Raw genomic sequence first — 8,611 nt, forward strand, 5'->3', positions numbered from 1 at the left:
AGATACACCCAAATGGCCTTCCCAGAGAAAGGGAATTGTTTTATGAGGAAACCAAAACAAGAAGAAAGAAAAGAAAAGAAACAGTAAGTATTTAGTGTTTTCTTTTTTATATCTTAGAAATAACTTTTAGAAAACATAACAGAAATTGTAAAAGCTGATTTTTTTTTATTTGCCAGAAGAAAAAAAAAATCTGAAAGGAGGCAAAATAGACAGTAACAAACAACAGGTTGGGAAAAAAGTAGAGGAAATGCATTCTATGCTCTTAGCTCCCCAGGGATCAGGGTACTTGGGAGAGCTGGGAAAAAGAGCGTGGAAGAACAGATCCAGAGTGGAAGGAAGGGAGTCAGCATTGACAAGGCTACTGGGCCCCAGGGTTCCGGAGCAGGGTTCCTGAACAAGTACCAGCAAATCCACTGTTACTTTTAGAATGAACACACCCATAGCCTGTGCTGAGAAGACACCTGTGTTGTTCCTACTTTTTTTTTTTTTTAAATATGGAACGCTTCACGAATTTGCATGTCATCCTTGCACAGGGGCCATGTTAATCTTCTCTGTATAGTTCCAATTTCAGTATATGTGCTGCTGAAGTGAGCACATTATTCCTACTTCTAACTGGGATAGGACATCTGTCAACACTTGCCTTTAGAGCTCATAGAGTCCCTCCAACCAATGTTATGTCCACCTTTGTTCCTGGAACAACCAAGCCCTTTGACCTTTCTATGTGGCAACCACACTCTCTGTAAACTTCCCCAAACACACATAAGTATGTCTAAAACTGTGACTGGAGTTTTTAGCATCCAGAAAGGCGGTGGAGATGTGACAAGCAATGCCTGTTGCAGGAAAGTAATGGACAAGGGTAAAAGCCTTTCAGTCATATATGCTGAATATGTCTCCCACAGCATCCCTGAATTTGAGCTTTTATGCAACTCACAGCAATGTCCAACTCAAATTTATGCCTTTGTAAATGGATATATATCTGTCTGTCTATCAAGACAAAAAAGATACTTTTACTTCTATTTTTCAACTTTATTTTTCTTCATATTCTGTTAATCTTCCCATATTGATTTTTATAAGATAACCTCAGATAAAATAGAAAGGAAAAGATATTTTGATTTTTTATTATAATCTCAAAAAAAAAAAAGATCATGAAATAAATCTCTTCTGTTCCTTTTGATAGTTCTTTTTGGTTTCTTACTTGTGGTACTCAAGGATATAAACACTTATTTGTACCAGCCAGTATATTTCAATTTTAGTAGCAGTAATTCAGCCAAGGCTGTAGATAACTCCATAGGAATTTTTGTAAAGTTAATTTTCTAAATTTGTCAGTACAGCCATGAAGAAAAGAGCAAAAGAATTTATTACAATATATGATAGCTTCTCATTTATTGCATTCTCCAAATCCGAATATCCATGATTTACCACTAGTAACTTTAGATACGTTTTTTTTGTTCTAAAAGTATGTAGACTGCCCATGACTTTGTTGCAAGTCTGAACAAAATATACATCATTTCAGATTTTCTCCTAATTATATGGCAAATTTTGCTTCCAGTTTCTTTCCATATAACCCATGCTATTTTTTTTAAATTTATGCTAGTTAAAAGAAATTTATATATATTTAGATCATTTCCATTTTACTATATAGAAAATTTTGTTTGATCCTGAAAAGTTACCATGTAGCATCCCTCTTTTTGATTCCTGTATAACAATGCTGACCTTCCCAGATGCCCAATAGAATTTGTGTCCCAGAGCTTCAGCACAGGACAGTTAGACCCAAAGCTAATAGTACTGGAGAGGGACCTTTAATACCAGTTTATCAATTGAATATTTGTCCCGTTATTTCACTACAGAAAGACTTGAGACTTCAGTTTTTGTGAACATTATTTCACTCTGTAGTCATTCTTCCAAATAATATTTATACTTATAATAAGACTTTGGTAAAATTTTATATGAAATATCAATTATCATGTTGGATTACTTACACTTGGGTGGCATTTAATATAAAATGTAAATTATTAGTACTGATTGAACAGTAAATGTATATCAAATTTATCATTCGTGTGTGTAGAATGATAAAAGTTTAAATCCGCTTTGTTGATAAAACATGGTTGATTTGTGTCCCTAAAATTTTCTCCTTTGGTTTTCAGACACCATGTCTGCTTAAATAGCTTCTACGTTTACTGAAGATACTTTTCAGTCAATTTTGTTTTCTATTTCTCTTCCTCCTGCTTTTTAAATCCACAGGAGACTGGTATTTTCTTTCCCTTCTTTACCACCTAACAACTATCTCATTTTGGGCAATCTTAGAATTATGGATTCAGAAATCTTAAATATCTTGTGCATATTCAAACCTACAACCCCAGCTTTTTCCTCAATTGTGAAAATATTTCTAAATGATCATTAGCTCGCTCTGTACTCCCAAAAGTCCATCAGCAACTCAAATTTACTTTACACATAGTGAACCTCTGTTCCTCATAGCAAACTATAATTTCTTCTTAAACTACTATAACCAGTAAAATTTATTTATGCAAACTAAAATTTATTTATGCCACACAATTGCATTAAAGCTGTGAGTCATGAAATGTTTAGGTTTTGTGAACAGTCCATGTACTTTCACATGCATGCTCTTCTACAATACCGTTTACTGTGCATGATCCTACATGTCATGTTCTACTTACTCTATATCTTATATATGCTGTAAAACAAGTGTATATTGTGTTTGTATCATACTGTGATAAAATTCTTTTGAGTCCTTTTTTCTGGTTCATCACGAATTCATTCTGTAATGTCCCATATGAATTACTTTATGGTTATTGGATAACGTAAAAGTAAACTTGCCTTAAAATGAAAAAAATTCCAAAGGCATTGGCAAAGAGGCATAAAGAATCACTACATAATGAAGATAAATATTCTTTATAAAGCTGCATAGGAGTTTATTATTTTCATCCATAAGGCAGCTCAAATATTATTATGTCTTTTCATCTCTTATAAAACTATGTAATGTAAATTGTTACTAAAAGATGATTATTTAGTCTTAAATATTAGTATATAAGTTATTCTATCAAGAAAATGTAATTTCGTATGTATTCTGACTCTTTACATTGAAACATTATCTATCAATAAAATGTAATTTCGTATGTATTCTGACTCTTTACATTGAAACATTATTATACATTATTTGCTGATTACAAAGGAAATTTGTTTCCAATGTAGAAAATAGAAGTTATAGAAAGGCACAGATTAGACTATTATGTATTATTTAATTATTCTTAAATAAACATTTCTTAACACTAAGTCTATGCCTATCTAAAAATATTAATCTTATTGCAATATTAAAATAATGCACACATAATTAACATCTCTATATTTAAAATAAGACAAAGGTGATATGAGTAAGTGAAAAGTCATATTTATATATTTTACCTATAATTCTATTACATATTATAAAACAGTACAAAGAAATTGAAAAGAATCAGTGTGAATAAAAGCACCAAAACCAGGGTTTTTTAAAGTATAATTTTGTATGCTTGGCATTGTTTAACTTTTTTTAATGTGGTGATACATTTATCATCATCTTCAGAGCAAGAAAATGATCCCAGAAAGAGAGAAAACATTCAATAAACAAAACCAAAATCCAATAGAATTTGTTGTCTGTAAAGAAATAATAATCCAAACAAACAACAAATTAATAAGTCAACAAATAATTTCTCTGTTTGTATATCATCATTTTGAATATGGTAATGTTTGGGGAGATTAATTACCTTGCAAACTGGAAGAAAAAAGTAACAATGCCCTCTGATAAGGCAAAAACTTGTTTGCAAAGATTTGAGAACTGGAAGGATCTGTACAGGGGGGTCCTCCTACACGTGGCTTCTGATCCCAGGTCCAAAGACCATTGATGCGAGGTAGGACTCAGACGAATGGTGGGTTTAAGAAAACACGTGCAGGTTACCCATAGGATCAGTAATTATCATAAGTTAGAAGAAATGCTGGTGCAGGAGTAGGGTGGAGCAACCACACATTTCTCCGCTGCTTGTTAATAAAGAGGGAAAAGATATCAGGTGCTAGACAAACAGGCTGGATTTCTGGGCAGGGCTTTGGTTTTCCAGAAAGAGGAGAGGCCTCTAGTGGCCAGCAATAAAACAGAAACTAAGAAGAGAGAATGTAAACAGTAAGTCAGGCCAGAATAGTGGGATAAAGAGGGCAATATTTATAACAGATCTGATTTTGGAAGTCAATATGGTTTGAGGAGAGAACATTGGGTTTAGAATTAGCTAAAGCTGAGTTTTTATCCTGACATTTGGTGAATTTCTGTAATCTTCAGACTTCTCAAGTAAAGCCTACCTTTTAAAAAGTATGGCAGATTATATAAGATAAACTTATGTAGAGTGATTATCGTGGTTATTGGAAGAAAATAATAATATAATGAATATTTGAACCTTTCAATCTTTCTTTTATCCATCAAAATGTCTAAAAATCAAATACAAGTACATTGTCTCAGGTTTTTGGTTGGAAAGGGAGGATTAAGAAAGGAGATAGTTCAATGAAAAACACCCAAAACCAATGGCTGAGCCACTGAATTCACATTCAGAAACTATCACATTATTCTAAATAACGGGATGGGGCAACCAAGACCACTGATCTTAGGATTCTTTAAAAAATCATGGCAGACTTGAACTCACAAGAAATTATCTGTTGAAATATGCAACTGCCAAGAACAGAGGCAAGGGCAGAGAACAGCAGAAAAGCAAAAGCTAAGGTAAATTCATGAGTTAATTTTAGAATATGAGAGAATAAAGAGATATTACACCTTGTGTGTTCAGCTTCTTTGCTTAACTGAGAGGGCTGAGAAATCAAATGACTTTTTCTAAGGTATAAAACCTAACAATAAATCTGGAAATAATTGTATTTTTTGATTCTTAGTTCAAGTATTTGGTGCAACATACAAAGACAATTCCTTAGTTTTCCAAGAAAATGGAAAAATCCTGAATTATATAGAAATTGTAATTATGAACAATATATTTATTCTGTGTCTAGATTCCATTTTTTCAAGGATGTTTTAAAATATATTTTATTTAAGAAGAGTTTTAAGGGAGAATAAATTACAAATAATAATGGATTTAAATATCATTTATTTAAGGATATAAGGATATATACAAGGATTTAACAATATTTTCTATCATAATGTTTGTTTAAAAATAACATAAAGTTCCTTTTTAAAATTCATTGTGCTAAATGATAAAATTTGATTGTCTTTTATTACTTTGAGACTGAATAAACACATAAAGAAGAATTCATAGAAAAGAGAAAGCAGAGATACAACTAAAGTATCTTATTAGGTATTATTTACAGTATTATGGACCAAATCTTTGTATCCCCCGAAATGCATATTTTGAATTGCTAACTCCCACGTGGCTGTATCTGGAAATGAAGCCTTTAAGGAGGTAATTAAGGTTAAATTAGATCATAAAGGTGGGGACCTGATCCTATAGAAATTGTGTCCTTTTACGAAGAAATGTTGGAAACCATGCAGCTCTCTGTCTCCACTCTCACTCAGAGGAAAGATCATGTGAGAAAAAAAGTGGTTGTCTGCAAGCTGGGAAGACAGCCCACACCAGAAGCCGAACCTTGTGGGACCTTGATCTTGGACATTCCAGCCTTTAAAACTGTGAGAAATAAATTGTGGTTGTTAAGTCTATGGTATTTTGTTATGACAGCCCGAGCTGACTACATAACCAAGACAACAAACAATTTTTTGCTATATACAGCTAGCATTTTCTCTTTTATCCAGAACAGTGTGTATACTTTCTTATTTTTAGTACTCCAAATTTTACCCTGCTGTTCCTTCAATGAAATCTAATGGATGCTTACATCTCATTTATAACTGTACTCATTCAATTATTTATTGATTGACTCATTCATTTATTTATTTTCACTGCACCTGAGATTTTTCCTTCTGGATACAGTGAATTAAAAAAATACAAATTTTACATAATAAATTGTTTTAGCAAATTCATATGCTATATAAACATCTCTAAACTTTATCGAAGCTAAGTAATTAATTCCCAGTTATTTTTCCTTGTACCAATACTGATCTGTTCACTTCAAATCACTTATATTTTATGCAAATAAAATGAGAAAAAATAAAACATAAGAAGGTAAAATTCCAGATAACTTTGCTTTCTCTACCATCAAAAGGAATGTTTTATTGATGTTATCTATAAGTGAATGCTACAGTAATAATTTTTACAGAAGAAAATTAAACTATTTGATTATCTTTACCAGAATATGTTTTCTTAGAAAACAATTACATCGTTTGAATTTAGTACAGGTTTTTAAAGGCATAAAAGCTATTCAAATCACTCCATGAAATTCCTTCTAAAATATAAGGAAAAAGAATATTTAAGGTAAATTAGATATTATATTTAATTAAGTACATAAATGATTGTTAAGTCTAACCTATTAATTTATGGAGGAATATGATTTGATTGAAATGTATTTTAAATGTTTTATATGTACTTCCATTGGCTCATATATATAGAAAATAAGAGTGATATCAGATACTAATATTATTATACATTTATGCATTGACTTATTCATTGATGAAACATTTGGACCATTACCATGTGCTTGTATTATGTGAGATACATGAATGAATGACAAAGGTGAAAATGGTGGAATATGGCCCTTGCTCAGATTTTTTACATGTGTTTATTCTTAACTGGACACTGAGACTTTCAATAAGAGAAAACGAGTCCTAACAATTTTTGCATGTCCCACCCTAAAAATAATTCCTGATACCTGGCAAGCAACAAATAAATATATATTAGCCAAATAGATAAACGCATGGATAAATAAACTAATGAATTAATTTTAATGGTTAGGGCACAATTTATTATAATTGTGTTATAAATTTGCAAATAGGTAAATTACAATTAATACTGATGTATATAAAGATAAAAGTGAAAAAGATTGAGAAAGCTGATGTGGAGTGTCCTTTTAGAAGTCTAAAAAAACTATTCTTTGGTCTTTTCAGATTCACTCAAGTGCACATTTTCTCAGTAAGACTGAGCACACCAACTTGGCAGGAGTCAATATTCATTGACCATTTTCCTTCCATTCTCTGGATTTCTCCTTTGTGATTTCGGCTTGGTTTCCAATCAATCCATCAGATACGTGAGAACACTCTTTTGTGGTGATCTTAACTTGTAACTTTAACCTGGCAGCATCCTAGTTCTGACAATGTCCAAAACATCTTTTGCTTTTATCTACATGGTATATATTTCCTTTTCTGATTATAGAACTTCTCCAACTCTTAATGTATGTGGTTCAGGTTAGTTTAGGTACATGCCTAGGGCCAGTCTATCAGAGTCACAGCCCCTGCTATAGTGATTATATCTCTGTGTGGGTTTCTGAGCAATAAAATCATACATGGGTTTTATGTTGAGTTTGTAGAAAAAAAGGCACACAGTCTTCAGAGAATTATTTACCTGATATAATATAGGTTTGATGCTGCTTGTCACCATTTTTATTACCTCCTAGAAAGAGCCCACTTGAGAAATTAGGTCTAAGACATAGGAAGGGGGCGTGTGGGAAACAGAGTTTAGAGATGTAAAAGAATATTATCCCAGATCCAGCAGTGTTTGATGCGAAATTTACTACTGGATTTCCTTGTTACATAGGGTGAATAATTTTGTGTGCTTACCCTCTTATTAAAATTCCAGTTAAATGTTAGGAGCTTGTCCTTCGCCATTCTTGGCTAAAAATTAATTAGCATGAACCATATGACTCCAAGTTTCCTAATAAGGAATGCAGAAATATGTATGTTTAAACAATTGTTTTTACATATTGTGCCCAAATGCAAACATCAATAATGTTATTTACATGTGAGTTTAAAAGAGAATTTATAAAAACTTTAAAATTAGAAATTGACGAAACAAATATTCAATGCTTATATTTCCACATACAGGCAAGTAGGCAAGTTTATTTTTATTTTTTTCTATCAAAATATGCATAAGTAAAGATAAGTTATGGCACATTGGATGATATGAACACAGATTCAGGTTAGTCTTTTATATAAATATTATACACACGTGTGATACATACTGTCTCTAAAATGACTCAATTTTTTTATTTTTTTATAATGGAAATTAAATTGTATGGATGCCATGCAATAGATATCATAATGTACACCAACATTTTCATAACTTTCAATTTCTAAGTGTGATGTTTCCATTTTTAGGATATTTTATGGTGGTACTAAGAGCTAACAACCCCCTCCCTACCTCTGAGCCATTGAACACACCCCTCCCCCGCAACATGCACAAACATGGCCCCAAAACACACAGGCTAATAATAAAGGGAAAAATTGTTGAATAAATCTGGGTTTTTACATGTGTTCAAGTACTTTCTGTTTTCCATGATACAATTTTTAAAATTTGGGTTTCCACACACAAAAATTCCACAGACAAAAAAGTCTAAAGAGCAACTGCTCAATTCATTTATTTGTTTTATAGTTTTCTTAGGGGAGGTTACCTAGAAGCAGAACTGAGGCAAATATTTGTTTGCAGATGATTTGCTAAGAAAGTGTTCCCAAGAGACAGCAGTAAAAGTA

General features: G+C 32.0%; 1 non-coding gene across 1 annotated transcript; it reads right to left on the reverse strand.

Moving 5' to 3' along the window:
* Window positions 1–488: 488 nt before the first annotated feature.
* On the reverse strand, window positions 489–595 carry LOC138388782 (U6 spliceosomal RNA). The gene has a single exon (XR_011234272.1). It is a non-coding gene; the product is annotated as a U6 spliceosomal RNA (small nuclear RNA).
* Window positions 596–8,611: the final 8,016 nt, after the last annotated feature.

The sequence above is a fragment of the Eulemur rufifrons genome, chromosome 7 (genome assembly GCF_041146395.1).
Source record: "Eulemur rufifrons isolate Redbay chromosome 7, OSU_ERuf_1, whole genome shotgun sequence".
In the NCBI taxonomy this organism is placed as follows: Eukaryota; Metazoa; Chordata; class Mammalia; order Primates; family Lemuridae; genus Eulemur; species Eulemur rufifrons.